The sequence below is a fragment of the Phyllobates terribilis genome, unplaced genomic scaffold (assembly GCF_046119375.1).
Source record: "Phyllobates terribilis strain yellow unplaced genomic scaffold, ASM4611937v1 Scaffold_5__5_contigs__length_657084704, whole genome shotgun sequence".
Taxonomy (NCBI): Eukaryota; Metazoa; Chordata; class Amphibia; order Anura; family Dendrobatidae; genus Phyllobates; species Phyllobates terribilis.
Genome location: NW_027362765.1, coordinates 441,783,087 through 441,799,340, shown reverse-complemented (window position 1 = coordinate 441,799,340; position 16,254 = coordinate 441,783,087). Strand labels below are relative to the sequence as shown.

The 16,254-nt window shown below is 42.3% G+C and overlaps 1 protein-coding gene across 2 annotated transcripts in view; it reads left to right on the top strand.

The window, feature by feature from the left end:
* The window catches only part of LZTS2 (leucine zipper tumor suppressor 2), a 172,348-nt gene that overhangs the window by 101,377 nt on the left and 54,717 nt on the right, over window positions 1-16,254 (top strand). The window contains exon 1 of one of the 2 annotated variants that reach the window (XM_073685296.1): window positions 11,749-11,932. The exons of the other annotated variant lie outside the window; for it this stretch is intronic. The gene's annotated coding sequence lies outside the window, so the exon portion shown is untranslated. Of the gene's footprint in view, window positions 1-11,748; window positions 11,933-16,254 lie in introns of those variants that run through there. 2 annotated transcript variants of the gene reach the window in all.

The following is a 16,254-nucleotide window of genomic DNA, read 5'->3' as shown; positions in this document are numbered from 1 at the left end:
AGGGATAATAAACACAGTGATGTCACAGTACAGGGATAACACACACAGTGATGTCACAGTACAGGGATAACACGCACAGTGATGTCACAGTACAGGGATAATACACAGTGATGTCACAGTACAGGGATAATACACACAGTGATGTCACAGTAGAGGGATAATAAACACAGTGATGTCACAGTAGAGGGATAATAAACACAGTGATGTCACAGTAGAGGGATAATAAACACTGATGTCACAGTAGAGGGATAATACACAGTGATGTCACAGTAGAGGGATAATACACAGTGATGTCACAGTACAGGGATAATACACACAGTGATGTCACAGTACAGGGATACTACACACAGTGATGTCACAGTACAGGGATAATAAACAGTGTTGTCACAGCACAGGGATAATACACACAGTGATGTCACAGTACAGGGATAATACACAGTGATGTCACAGTACAATTATAATAATCATTGATGTCACAGTACAGAGATGACAAACAGTGATGTCACAGTACAGAGATAACAAACAGTGATGTCACAGTAGAGGGATATTAAGCACAGTGATGTCACAGCACAGAGATAATACACACAGTGATGTCACAGTAGAGGGATATTAAGCACAGTGATGTCACAGCACAGAGATAATACACACAGTGATGTCACAGTACAGGGATAATAAACAGTGATGTCACAGTACAGGGATAATAAGCACAGTGATGTCACAGTACAAGGATGATATACACAGTAATATCACAGTACAGGGATAATAAACAGTGATGTCACAGTACAGAGATAACAAACACAGTGATGTCACAGTAGAGGGATAATAAACACAGTGATGTCACAGTACAGGGATAATATACACAGTGATGTCACAGTACAAGTATAATATACACAGTAATGTCACAGTACAGGGATAATAAACAGTGATGTCACAGTACAGAGATAACAAACAGTGATGTCACAGTAGAGGGATAATATACACAGTGATGTCACAGTGCAGGGATAATAAACTGATGTCACATGACAGAGATAATAAGCACATTGATGTCACAGTACAGGGATAATAAGCACAGTGATGTCACAGCACAGGGATAATAAACAGTGATGTCACAGTACAGAGATAACAAACACAGTGATGTCACAGTACAGGGATAATACACACAGTGATGTCACAGTAGAGGGATAATAAATGCAGTGATGTCACAGTAGAGGGGTTAATACACACAGTGATGTCACAGTACAGGGATAATACACAGTGATGTCACAGTACAATTATAATAAACATTGATGTCACAGTACAGAGATAACAAACACAGTGATGTCACAGTAGAGGGATAATAAGCACAGTGATGTCACAGCACAGAGATAATACACACAGTGATGTCACAGTACAGGGATAATAAACACAGTGATGTCACAGTACAGGGATAATAAACACAGTGATGTCACAGTACAGGGATAATATACACAGTGATGTCACAGTACAAGGATAATATACACACTAATGTCACAGTACAGGGATAATAAACAGTGATGTCACAGTAGAGGGATAATATACACAGTGATGTCACAGTACAAGGATAGTATACACAGTAATGTCACAGTACAGGGATAATAAACAGTGATGTCACAGTACAGAAATAACAAACACAGTGATGTCACAGTACAGAGATAATATACACAGTGATGTCACAGTACAAGGATAATATACACAGTAATGTCACAGTACAGGGATAATATACACAGTGATGTCACAGTACAAGGATAATATGCTCAGTAATGTCACAGTACAGGGATAATAAACAGTGATGTCACAGTACAGAGATAAAACACAGTGATGTCACAGTACAGGTATAATACACACAGTGATGTCACAGTACAGGTATAATACAGTGATGTCACAGTGCAGAGATAACAAACACAGTGATGTCACAGTACAGGGATAATATACACAGTAATGTCACAGTACAGGAATAATAAACAGTGATGTCACAGTACAGAGATAACAAACACAGTGATGTCACAGTAGAGGGATAACACACACAGTGATGTCACAGTACAGGGATAATATTACACAGTGATGTCACAGTGCAGGGATAATAAATACTGATGTCACAGCACAGGAATAATAAACTGATGTCACAGGACAGAGATAATAAGCACAGTGATGTCACAGTACAGGGATAATAAGCACAGTGATGTCACAGCGCAGAGATAATATACACAGTGATGTCACAGCACAGGGATAACAAACACAGTGATGTCACAGCACAGGGATAACAAACACAGTGATGTCACAGTACAGAGATAACAAACACAGTGATGTCACAGTACAGGGATAATACACACAGTGATGTCACAGTACAGGGATAATACACACAGTGATGTCACAGTACAGGGATAATACACAGTGATGTCACAGTAGAGGGATAATAAATGCAGTGATGTCACAGTAGAGGGGTTAATACACACAGTGATGTCACAGTACAGGGATAATACACAGTGATGTCACAGCACAGGGATAATACACAGTGATGTCACAGTACAGAGATAACAAACACAGTGATGTCACAGTAGAGGGATAATAAGCACAGTGATGTCACAGCACAGAGATAATACACACAGTGATGTCACAGTACAGGGATAATAAACACAGTGATGTCACAGTACAGGGATAATATACACAGTGATGTCACAGTACAAGGATAATATACACACTAATGTCACAGTACAGGGATAATGAACAGTGATGTCACAGTACAGAGATAAACACAGTGATGTCACAGTAGAGGGATAATATACACAGTGATGTCACAGTACAAGGATAGTATACACAGTAATGTCACAGTACAGGGATAATAAACAGTGATGTCACAGTACAGAAATAACAAACACAGTAATGTCACAGTACAGGGATAATAAACAGTGATGTCACAGTACAGAAATAACAAACACAGTGATGTCACAGTACAGAGATAACAAACAGTGATGTCACAGTACAGAGATAACAAACAGTGATGTCACAGTACAGGGATAATATACACAGTGATGTCACAGTACAGGGATAATACACACAGTGATGTCACAGTACAGAGATAACAAACACAGTGATGTCACAGTACAGGGATAATATACACCGTAATGTCACAGTACAGGGATAATAATCACAGTGATGTCACAGTACAGAGATAACAAACAGTGATGTCACAGTAGAGAGATAATAAGCACAGTGATGTCACAGTACAGGGATAATAATCTCAGTGATGTCACAGTACAGGGATAATAAACAGTGATATCACAGTACAGGGGTAATAAGCACAGTGATGTCACAGCACAGAGATAATACACACAGTGATGATGTCACAGAACAGGGATAATACACACAGTGATGTCACAGTACAGGGATAATACACACAGTGATGTCACAGTACAGGGATAATACACACAGTGATGTCACAGTACAGGGATAATATACACAGTGATGTCACAGTACAAGGATAATATACACAGTGATGTCACAGTACAGGTATAATAAACAGTGATGTCACAGTACAGAGATAACAAACACAGTGATGTCACAGTAGAGGGATAATACACACAGTGATATCACAGTACAGGGATAATAAACAGTGATGTCACAGTACAGAGATAACAAACACGGTGATATCACAGTACATAGATAATACACGCAGTGATGTCACAGTACAGGGATAATATACACAGTAACGTCACAGTACAGGGATAATACACACAGTGATGTCACAGTACAGGGATAATATACACAGTGATGTCACAGTACAGGGATAATAAACACAGTGATGTCACAGTACAGGGATAATAATCACAGTGATGTCACAGTACAGGGATAATATACACAGTGATGTCACAGTACAGGGATAATAAACACAGTGATGTCATAGTACAGGGATAATAATCACAGTGATGTCACAGTGCAGAGATAATATACACAGTGATGTCACAATAACAAAATATTAAAAACTGATGTCAGTCCAACACTAAAGTGAAGTATCAGCACAAAATAATTGTCTGTGTGATGACACAATGCTGAGGTATTGTACACAGTGATGTCACAGTACAGATAATATGCAAAGTTTTATTACACAAGGAGACTGAACTTTTAAGTTATTGGAAAAGCGCCGCTGCATATAGTGATGTCTCAGTACAATTATAATAATTACAGTCATGGATAATACACAGTGTGTAACACAGTTCTGGCACAGTACCAAGATATTATAGGAATGTTGTGATGTCACAGAAAAGAATTAAAACATAGTGATGTCACAGCATGAGGAAATAAACACAGACCTCATCTGATCCTAGACCCTACAGTTATATCTCACTATATGTGTGAAGATGACGTATTCTGCTATATTGCAGAATCTCTGTGATAATGCAATAATGCAGTCTTTTCCATGTCATTCATATATATATATATATATATATATATATATATATATATGTACCATTTTTGCATGTATACTACACAGAGTTACTCCCCAAAAAACAAGGGGATAACTTGCTGATCACTGGAGGTCCGACAGCTGGGACCCCAGTGTTCTGCAGCTCCGTCCTGAATTTTGGGGGGGTGAGGGGACTGCGCACCTGCATTCTACTCTGGAGGGGGCTGCAGAGCCCATTCTGGGGTACATAGTGGACAGACACCCCACGATCAGCAAATTATCATCTATTCCGTGGTTGGGGGATAACTTTTTTTTTTTGGGGGGGGGGGTGAACAACCTTTTAATATGACTGAAGAATTCCAACTTCCGAAATGAAGTCTCATTATGGGAAAATGCAGTCATATATGGGAGCAGCATATAAGGCCTCATTCAGACGTCCATGAATCACGTACATGTTCCATGTTTTTCACAGATAGAACATGTGCCCGTTCTAGTCTACGTGGCTGTTCACATGTCCATGTTTTTTTGTGAACTGAGTAGTCTGCAGAAAAACAGACATGTCCATTTGTAATCCCAGTGATATATAATAATTACACGTACAAGTCTATGGGTCTGTGATAATCACTCGTAGCTCCCATTGCAGTCTGTGTGCTGTTCGTTTTTAGTATTGTCGTATGTAAGAAAAGCTTTGCAATTTATTTTATTTTTTTTTTACAAAAAAATCGCTGATTTTGGTTAAACCCCCTTTAAACTTACTTAGGCCAGATGCTCACGTTGTTAAAGGGGTTCTCCAGGACTGTATGGATGTAACATTTACTGAAGACCTTCAACACAGTTTCTGTTTTTAATGCTCAAGTTCCTTTCTGTAATTATTATTTTCCTTATCTCCTCCTTCTCGTCCATGAACTTCTGTTCCTACTAATTAACTTTTACTTCTTGTTAGAATCTCCTGTTTTGTTCTCCTCCTCCCCGCGTTGCGATGTTACGTCCTCGCTGCCCACACATAGCTGTAAATGCCAAGTGAGCTTTTTATCAAATTTACGGATAAGGGACAACTTCAGTATTGGACGGTTCTGAGGGTCCGGATATTGAAGCTGTGTTTGTGCAGGGGTGTACTGGATCCGTTCTAAGCTTCTTTTAATTATTTCAAGATGATATCTAACTCCTTGTGTATTTTGAAGTTTTTCCTCTGGTTTTATAAAGTTTCTGACCTGTCATGGGGATATTCAGGAGTAGAGTTGAGCTAACAGTCCGCAAGACCCTGGTGCAGCAGCCACGTTGGTAGTCCGTGGCTACCTACTTCCTCCTACCTGTTGGCACCTGCGGGATCTCTTCAGATAGCTAGGTCTGGCACAATGTCACCATTGCAGCCTGTCACACGCATGACATTATGCCAGACCTACTAATCCGAAGAGCCGCCAGGTATGCCGGAAGGAACGTTCTCTGCACCGCCGCGCCATCTGGCCATACACTAATTTAGACTAGCTAATACTTGCGATAAGCACTAGTTATAAAGCTTGCTTGCCAATTATTACCATGTGTAAACATGCTGTTAATCGGCCAATGAGCTTTCAGCAGCACATTGACCTGTGTAAAAAAAGGTGATGTGCTGCGGATAAAATGATATGTTGACCATTGTTCTGTTCGCGTATGCAAATTGTCTCTTCAGAGAGGAAGAGAACTAGAACTCTAGTGCCACCTATAGGGAGTAGCAATCCTAAAAGTCAATATCGACCCTCTAACGAGCCTTGTCACATGACTTAGGATAAAAGCCAAAACCAAAAGGAGAAAGAAGCAGATTTCTTTAATGAGATATATATTACAAAGTTGATCATATTCCTGCGTACTATTGATTTATGAAATAAAAATTAGAGCAACAGTAATTCTTTAAAAACTGTGACAAATGGTGTCTAAAGTTTGAGATCCTTGGTCTGTGACTTACTGACATTGAACTGACATATTACACACGTATATGACCTGGGGGAACCCTACGATGTGTCACGTGACATAAACACGTATATGGATGTCCTTATGGCTAGTTATAGAACTCCGGCCGCGCTTTCTATTGAAGAAAAGGATTGTACGAACACTTGAAAGTAATAAAATGAGACTAGCTGCAGGAGATATTTGTCCGCCTGCATGGAGATCATTCAGGGATATATTATACGTTCCTGTATTTTAGGCCACATGAATAATGGATGTTTTGCAATGTGGTTAAGTGACAGCTCCACCGCACTGCGAAGATTAGATAATAACACATCTTGGCATGATGTGTAATTACAGCCATATGTAATGATGGCCATTTAGTCTGCATTTATCTTTTTAAGGATAATTTTGTAAAGTGGGCTCGTGTCTCCCAAGACAATACACAATTGAAACCTTTTTTTTTTTTTTTATTTATTTATTTTTTTCACTTTTCAGCGCTGCCCTCATGTTGTATTAAAAGTAAATGAAAGAGTCTTTCAAATATACAATATCATAGGACGTACATTGAATATGGTCTGTCTGGAATAATGCATACGTCAAGGGCTTCCTCTTGTAGTCCTGAAGACTCCCTGTCATGTTCACTCAAGGCTGCTATTTTTGTAAGAATATTCATGAGTGCTATATATGAATTCAATAGGGACCCGTTTTATCAGTTTCAATAGAAGACAATTTAATCCATTTTATAACAGGTTGAAAAAATTATCTTGGAGAACTCTGCAGTGATTCTTGCAGAAGCGGACATAGCATTGGTGTAGCCGCACAGGAGCCCAAGAGGCAAGAGGGCCACTGCCATCTCCCAAGCAGGTGGAATTGTGCATTATGGGGGACAGGGCAGAGGTGCGACCAGCAGGGGGCCAGGGCAGCGGTGCGACCAGCAGGGGGACAGGGCAGAGGTGCGACCAGCAGGGGGACAGGGCAGAGGTGCGACCAGCAGGGGGACAGGGCAGAGGTGCGACCAGCAGGGGGACAGGGCAGCGGTGCGACCAGCAGGGGGACAGGGCAGAGGTGCGACCAGCAGGGGGACAGGGCAGAGGTGCGACCAGCAGGGGGACAGGGCAGAGGTGCGACCAGCAGGGGGACAGGGCAGAGGTGCGACCAGCAGGGGGACAGGGCAGCGGTGCGACCAGCAGGGGGACAGGGCAGCGGTGCGACCAGCAGGGGGACAGGGCAGCGGTGCGACCAGCAGGGGGACAGGGCAGCGGTGTGACCAGCAGGGGGACAGGGCAGCGGTGTGACCAGCTGGGGGACAGGGCAGCAGTGCGACCAGCAGGGGACAGGGCAGCGGTGCGACCAGCAGGGGACAGGGCAGCGGTGCGACCAGCAAGGGGACAAGGCAGCGGTGCGACCAGCAGGAGGACAGGGCAGCGGTGCGACCAGCAGGGAGACAGGGCAGCGGTGCGACCAGCAGGGGGACAGGGCAGCGGTGCGACCAGCAGGGGGACAGGGCAGCGGTGCGACCAGCAGGGGGACAGGGCAGCGGTGCGACCAGCAGGGGGACAGGGCAGTGGTGCGACCAGCAGGGGACAGGGCAGCAGTGCGGAGGAATGTCGGTGGTTTGGTAGGTGTTTTTTTTATTGTTCTATGTATGGTAGGGGGGCAAGAAAGGTAACTGTAAGCTGTAGGGGACTGTAAGTTGTGTGAATTTTTCGTCCAACTGCCAACTTGTGTTCGGGTGGGTGCCTTAAAGAGTAACTGCCATTTTTATTTCATAAATCAGTAGTTAACATGAAAATAAGAAACTTTCTAATACATCTGATGGGAGAAATCTTTTTTCTCTGTCTGGACTGATCTTTAATTCTCAAAATTCTCAATTCACAGGTAAAATCTGTATTTGGTAAAGACAGAATGTTACATTACTGAGGTAGGAGATGACAGTTAGTGCTCATAACATTCTATGGAGAAGGAAGGAGAAACTAGAGGTAGAGCTCCTGCCCCTCCCTTTTACATAGAATCTCATGAATATTATTAGCACTAACTGCCATTTCCTATATCAGTAATGTAGCATGCTGTCTTCAATGAATACAGATTTTACTTGGGAATTGAGAATTTTGAGAATGAAACCTCAGAACGGATTTCGCTGATAAGATATATTAGAAAGTTTCTTATTTTCATGTGTATTACTGAATTCTGAAATTAAAACAATGATTACTCTTTAAGTAAAAGTAGTGGACCAGTTCTTGCCTTTTGCTAGAATAGAATGACGCTCCTCATCAACCAGAGGGGAACTCCTCTCCGCGGCTGTAAGGAGCGTCCTGATGGAAGTCTCCACAAGATCCTTTCTTCTGGAATAGCCTTAATCCGCGTACCTTCTCCTGGGGAGCATTGTTCCTATAACATTACCCCTCTCCTCCCACGATAATGACATATAGGATCCGCACAAAGACTTTTCAAACCATCGATGAATAATTGGTTTGATTGGGTTGAAAAGTTGTTACATGAAAAGGAAGGACCTTTTGGTTTGGGGCTGAATTTCACCCTTTCATGGTTTTCAGGGAGAATTCTGCTGCAGGAAGAAGCCTCCCAGCCAGAGATATAGCAGGACTTTTTAAATTTTTTTTTATTTATTTTTTTTAAGTGTTACCCTAACCAAAAAGAAATCATGAATTTGATAAAAAAAAGCAAAAAAAAAAAACAAAAACCAGAGTACTGCAATATTACAGCGCTGCATTGTTAGTAGAACTAACCACACATCCTCCCAGTTATTTCATTATTCTCATCATCAATATTTAGCTAGCGCTGCCGTCCTTCATATTATGCAGGGTAATTACAGTTACATAAGTAGAACATTAAGCCGCTAAGATGCAAAACTTTGAACACTAATAAATCTGTAAGTTCCATTTGCAGTTTCATTATTCCCATGCGCCAGTTTTGGCACAACCATAATGTGCATGATGGCGTGTTCCAACCTATCCCCAGATAAAAGAACCCTTTTAATAGTGATATTCTCTTAATAGGAAGTGATAGTATTAAAGGATATTCATGATCATGGAGTGATAACAAATTGGACCTGCACAGTCATATTACCTGCACCCTGTAGGTGTTCTCCTACTGATACAACCCCTTTTGTAAGAATTTATCAGGGGCTTTTTGACAATTTATGGCATTATAGAATCCCCAAATGTAGCTCCTTTTTGCTCCGACAACACCATTTTTCTAAAAGGGGATGTGGGCAGTTTATAGATGACATAGATTTCAGTTTGGGGTGCATAGGAGCCAAATATGCACCAAGAGGTCTTCACTTCTTAATAAATGTGGTGGATCCAATGCTTTTAATTACTTTTCTCTTTCTGTGGAGTTTTCTCAGTCCCCCTTTAGTTTAACTTATTATTAAAGGGTATTATTCTTATTAATATTAAGGAGTTTTCAACTTTAAGAAAAGTGGACCCCAAACTTTTCATGTCTTGTAAATAAAATCCGATAGCATTGGATCTGGTGCTTGCTCTAGTCTCAGGGTTTTGGCTGCAGCGCTGACATCCCCGTTGACACCATCATGTCAACTGCTGCAGCCAGTCACTGATCTCAGCTGACGAAAATTGGAAGCGTTTAGGAACCACAACACAAAGTGGAGACCTTGAAAATGTTACAGAGGAGAATTGCCGAGTGCTGAGGCGAATAGTGCACAAAAGTCTTTAACACTTTTAAATCAATAACTGCAGAGTTCAAACCCCTTTGGCATGGACATCAGCACGAAATCCATGAGGCGGGGGCTTCATGGCCCTCCTAAACCAAGCACAATGCCAAGCGTTGGATGGAGTTGTGTAACGCCACCACTACTGGACTCGAGCAGAGGAAACGTGTTCTGCGCAGTGACGGATTACACTTCTCTGGATGACATCTGATGGATGAGTCTGGGTTTGGTGAATGTCAGGAGAACGTCTTTGTGCCACCTGTAAAGTTTGGAGGATGAGGGATCACACTACGAAGTTGTTTTTCAGGGGTCGTCTTTGGCTTTTTAGTTCCATTGAAAGGAAATCTTAATACTTCAGCATAGAAGATATTATGGACAAATGTATGCTTCCAACATTGTGGGAACAGTTCGTTCCCCATGAATGTGCCCCAGAGAACAAAGCAAAATCCATAAAGGTAAGGTTGGAGTAGATTTGTGTGAAAAAACACGACCGGCCGCACAGAGCCCTGACCTCAACCCCATCCATGGGATGAACTAGAACAGATTGTGAGCCCAGCAGTCTCCCCCAACATCAGAGTCTGACCTCACAAATGCTCTTCTGGATGAATGGGCAAAAATTCCTACAGAATACATACTCCATAATCTTGTAGAAAGTGTTCCCAGAAGAAGCTGTTATATCTGCAAAATGGGGACTAACTCCATGTTAATGTCTATGGATGTCCTAAAAGCTCCTGGAGGTGTAATGTGGAGGGGGCACAATGCTTCTACCAATACTGTGTTGGTGCTGTATAAGCAATGGAAATAGCACTATTAATATATATCAGCATAAAATATACAGTAATGTGCAAAAGTCTTCGGCAGGTGTGGAAAAATGCTGCAAAGTAAGGATGCTTTAAAAAATAGAAATGTTAATAGTTTATTTGTATCAATTAACACAATACAAAGTGAATCAAGATTTGGTGTGATTACCCTTTACCATCTAAAAGAGCATCATCATGTCTGTGTAGGATTACAAGAAGAGACAAAAGGATTTGCGCAAATGACATCCACAGAAGATCTGTGGTTAGTTCTCCAAGATGTTTGGAACAATTTTCTAGCCGGGCTCCTTCAAAAGCTGGGCGAGTGCCAAGTGTCCCTAGAAGAATTCATGTTTTATAGGCAAAGAGCGGTCACACCAAGTATTGATTTGATTTAGATTTCTATTTTGTTCGATGACTTTGTTAATTGATAAAAAATAAACCATTAATACTTCTATTTTTTAAAGCATTCTTACTTTGCAGCATATATATATATAGATCATCTTCAGTCGTTCAGTATATTGTAAACTTAAAGTATTTAAAACACACGCACATAAGAAAAAAGCAGTCCGATGAAAACTTTAGAGCGCCCTAGATGTGCAAAATGTCCATTAATTGAGGTCTGGCTCCCCATTTCTCTCCGGGCAGAGCTGTGCACGTATGGCTGGTGGACATTGATGCAGATCTGAAGTTATTTAGGTCAGCACAGTGCGGTTTTAATGATACAAAAGCTGTATTTGTGCGCTGCAGATGCCTGACTGTTGGTGGTCACTGACTAGTCCTGGTAGCCTGTTTTTTCTCTCCTCTGAGGCCAGTGAAGGGACAGATCCAGGCAGTGGGCTGGATATACAGTCAATCCTGGGAGGAGGGGGGTAGTCCTGACAAGAGGATGGGGGTGGGAGTGAGCCAGCAGGGAGGGAGGAGAGCAGCAATTTCAAACTTGATCAGTTTAGCAAGAACCTGAGCCAAAGACTTTGCTGTTTGGAAAGTGTGTCCGCTAATAGGGAGGAAGCTGCAGACTGTACAGTGCTCTGTGCACTTTCATTGGGGAGCAGTCTAGAAATTACAAAATCTTGAAGACCATGGAGGAGGAAAAGAAAGGTAGGAGCACATTGCATGCAGCGGGTAGCCACATTGGCACTGAATGGGGTAGTGTCCTGCAGTCTGCGCTAATGTCTGCATTTTCCCTGTCCATCTCCAGACACAGATTTTCCGGATGTTTATGTCGGAATCTTTGACACTGAGACTTTTACTTTTTTTTTATTTTACATAAACTTCACAGCTTGTAAGAAAAAAAAAAGAGTCAGACAAAGAAAGTCTCATTCAGACAGCTGGGCTTGGAAAATGTGACTCGTTTATGTATGTACTTGGAGATCACATATTAGAAAGTACTTTCATGTCTCAAGTTTCCAGTCTGGAGCAGGGTTTAAGGTTCCAGCGCTCTCTTTATAAGAGGAGATTATTTTGCTCATCCCAAAACGAATATTGAAGGGGAAGGTCTATGGACGATCTAATGTGTCCATCTAATAGGAGTGTCTTTAGATGGGCACTTGTGGATAATAGAACAGATGTAGCAGAGCTGAATAGCTCCATTCCCTTTCTCATTGTTATATCTGATATTTTTGCCTACAGTAAAGATTCCACTTTGTGATATCACATTTACAGTCTAGATCGATGCGACTGCTAGGATTTCCTTCCCTTAGGGCGAACTTTCAGCCCTAAATCTAAATACTAGGCCATGGAAAAGCGAAGTGTTGGATCCCCCTTTACCCCCCTCCAGCCATGTGTCTGGTCTGTATATCCAATGTTGAAGATTGTATCTAAAGATTAGGCTGTTTTGTATCACTAATGTAATGTTATTAGCGCTGTCTGACAGATTAGACAGATTAGATTGCACGATATGTGATTCATTGTCTCGAAAACTGCCACCTGCCAATTAGATTGTAAGCTCTTTGCCCATATGAGCAGTTTGTATGTGTAAATTTTATATATATATATATATATATATATATATATATATATATATATATATATATATATATATATATATATATATATATATACACTAAAAGCTCTCCAAAAGACCAACTCTTTGTAAAGACCACCTTATCCAGACCTTTCTATACTGGTAATATTCTTTGAGAAGACCACCCCCGCTTTCCAAGGTAAAGCTCGGAGGATTTCGCTGCACATACAAGAAAAACTATAAGCTGGTATACGTGCAAAGTGTAAGGCTATGTTCACACATCATGTTTTTTTCAGCTGTTTTTGATGTGGTTATTTTTGCACATTTTCAGCTGCGTTTTGCAGAACCAGCAAAGTCTATGAGGTTCCAGAAATCTCATGCACACATCATGTTTTTTTTTGTTGAGGATTTTGTGCTTTTTCATATTTTTTTGCATAGAACATGTCACTTCTTTCAGCGTTTTTTTCAGCATTGGAAGTAATGGGTGTTGGAAAAAACACTGGAAAAAATGCAGGTGTCAAGTTTTCAGCGTTTTTTTGTGCCTAAACCAGAATGAGATTTTTTTTTTTTTCACTGAACTTTATGTACATGCATAACAGAGAGAAAAAGACAGTGGAAAATAAACGCAACAAAAAAAACAGCAACAAAAATCCTGAAGAACCTCTTGCCAAGAGATCAGGTTTTGCTGCAGAAAATGAACGCAGTAAAAAACTATAATGTGTGAACATAGCCTCAGGCTATGTGCCCACGTTGCGGAAATGAAGCAGAAAATTTCTGCTTCATTTCCGCATGTCCTCTCCCGGAAAAACGCATGCGGAATTCCGCACGCGTTTATTGCGCGTTTATCGCGCGTTTACCAAATGCGGAATTGCCTTGCGTTTTTAATGCATTGCACAAGGCAATTCCGCTTGCGGAAACGCAAAATTAATGAACATGCTGCGGATTTTTGAACGCAGCATAAACGCTGCGGAAAAATCCGCAGCGTGGGCATAGAACTTGCGGAATCCCCTTGGGGACCATGGGGTGCGGATTACCTAGCGTTTAACAAGCGTTTACGCTGCGGAAATTCCGCTGCGTAAACGCTTGAAAAACGCTACGTGGGCACACAGCCTGAGAACACGTTCACACTGTGGCCATTTCATAGATAAACACCCAAGAAAAAGAATAAGAAAAAATGAGCATATACCCTACAGTAAGTAAAAATAAAGAAATAAATAGTAATAGTACATGTAAATATCATCAGGTACTTAGTTAACACTATTTTGATAAAAAAAAAGCATAAAAACCATCCCACCGCAACAAGGTGTACTCATTGGGACGGTAGCGTACAGCGGCGCATACATGCGGTACTGTATGTAGGTTTTGCTCCGGTACTGTTTAATATTAGAACTTCTTGAAATGGTATTTGTAAATAACCTCTTCCTGTCACTGGAAAGTGTATGAGAGAATGGAAGCAATTGGTAAAATAAGATTAGCCTGGGATGATGATGGTTCAGCCAGTCCATTTGATGTCATGTGGGATCAATAATCCTCAGCTCCTGTTTCATATTTTTTATTTTTGATGGCAGCCGCAGCCATTGGCCGGTTTTAGTTCAAAGCACGTAGCGGAGCTGCTGTGCAGCGAAAGATCAGATTTATGTTATCCAGGCCCAATGTCCAGATTTGTGGGAAAGCGATTTCCTGCCTTCCCTTTTACACCACACTTTCACATCAACCCATTCTGCCCTGTAAGGAAAGAAAATCCCATATTTCAGGTCATGTATGATTTTAATTAGGCTACTGTAGTCTGAGATGGCCACAGGGAATATAACGTTTGCAGCATTCATTATTTTGCAGTATTGAGGTCAGTGATGAAAGTGGATGAAAGTCAAAGTGGAATAAGAGCGGATTTTTCATGCGTGTTATTAACGCCGGAAACTAACTGCACATTACTGCGGGTCGGATTGGAAACTAGCACATGTGCATAGGCAGATGTAGCAGAGAGGAATTTGTCATTTCAGGGTTTTATAATTATTGCAGTGCAGACAAAATAAGACTTGGGGTACCCAATAACAAAGATCGCTGTATGCCGCACAATGCAAGTGTATGGGGTTGCATTGCGACCTGCAAAAAGTTGGAACGAATTGGATTTTTTTTTAGACTTGCTATTATTCCCATAGTCATAGCTGCATATTCTGCGCTCTGTGGCCTTGAGATCTGTCGTAGCCAAAAATTTTCCATGTAGCTCTTGCCTAATGCAGAAAAGTGTACCATACACATTGAAGAGGAAAGTAGAGCCATTATCCACAGAAATTACATTGGGTGGCTCAGTGGGTAGCACTGTTGCTTTGCAGTGCTGTGGTCCTGGGTTCAAATCCCACCAAGGACAACATTTGGGCCATGCCCCTGGTCACACCCCAATCCACGCCCATTTACCATTTCTTTCTCCCCTGGCAGGAGGAATTGTCAGAGGTGCGCTGGTAATTAGGGGCATTCAGCAGACTGCCCTCATCCCCATTCCTGGTATGCATGGCCACCTCAGACCTAATCCTGGTATGCCTGGCTCCCTCATCCCTGATCCTGGTATGCATGGCCCCCTCATCCCTGATCCTGGTATGGATGGCCCCCTCAGATCCAATCCTGGTACGCATGGCCCCCTCATCCCCAATCCTGGTACACATGGCCCCCTCATCCCCAATCCTGGTATGCATGGCCCCCTCATCCCCAATCCTGGTATGCATGGGCCTCCACATCCCCAATCCTGGTATGTATGGCCCCCTCATCCCCAGTCCTGATATACATGGCCCCCCATCACTGCACACATGCAAAAAATAAACAATTATACTCGCCTTCCTTCCACCCTCTGCTCTGGTCCAGTGCTGTGTCCTGTCTACCAGCAGCTCATGTCAGCATCTGGGCAGCGCATTACATCACTGCCATGTGCCCTCAGATGCCGAGGTGAGCTGGGGATATTCACTCCTCTCCACGCCGGGACTATGGGAGTGAATAGTTCTCCTTAATAGCGCACACAGCAGCAGCCGCGCTCCTGCTGCAGCTCCGCTATCCTTTGTGCTAGCTACTAAAGAGAATAAATATTCACTCTTCTCCACGCCCATGAGAATGGAAAAGAGTGAATATTCATTCTCTCTAATAGCGGACACACAGGATCGCGGAGCCCCAGCAGGAAGCCGGTGGCTGCGATTGACAGTGTGCGCTATTAAGGAGAATGAATATTCACACCTCTCCACTCCCATGGGCGAGGAGAGGAGAGGAGTGGATATTCATTTTCTTTAGCAGCGGACACACGTGGTAGCTGCAGCTGCCGGCTACTACCAGTGCCCGCTGCTCCACCGCCTCAACTCCCCCACCACCACCCTCCACAGCCAGGAAAACCGCTGAGCCATGACGGGACGCAAGGCTGTGCTCTCAAAGAGGGACAGTCCCGTGGCAACCGGGACGGTTGGGAGATATGGTGTCT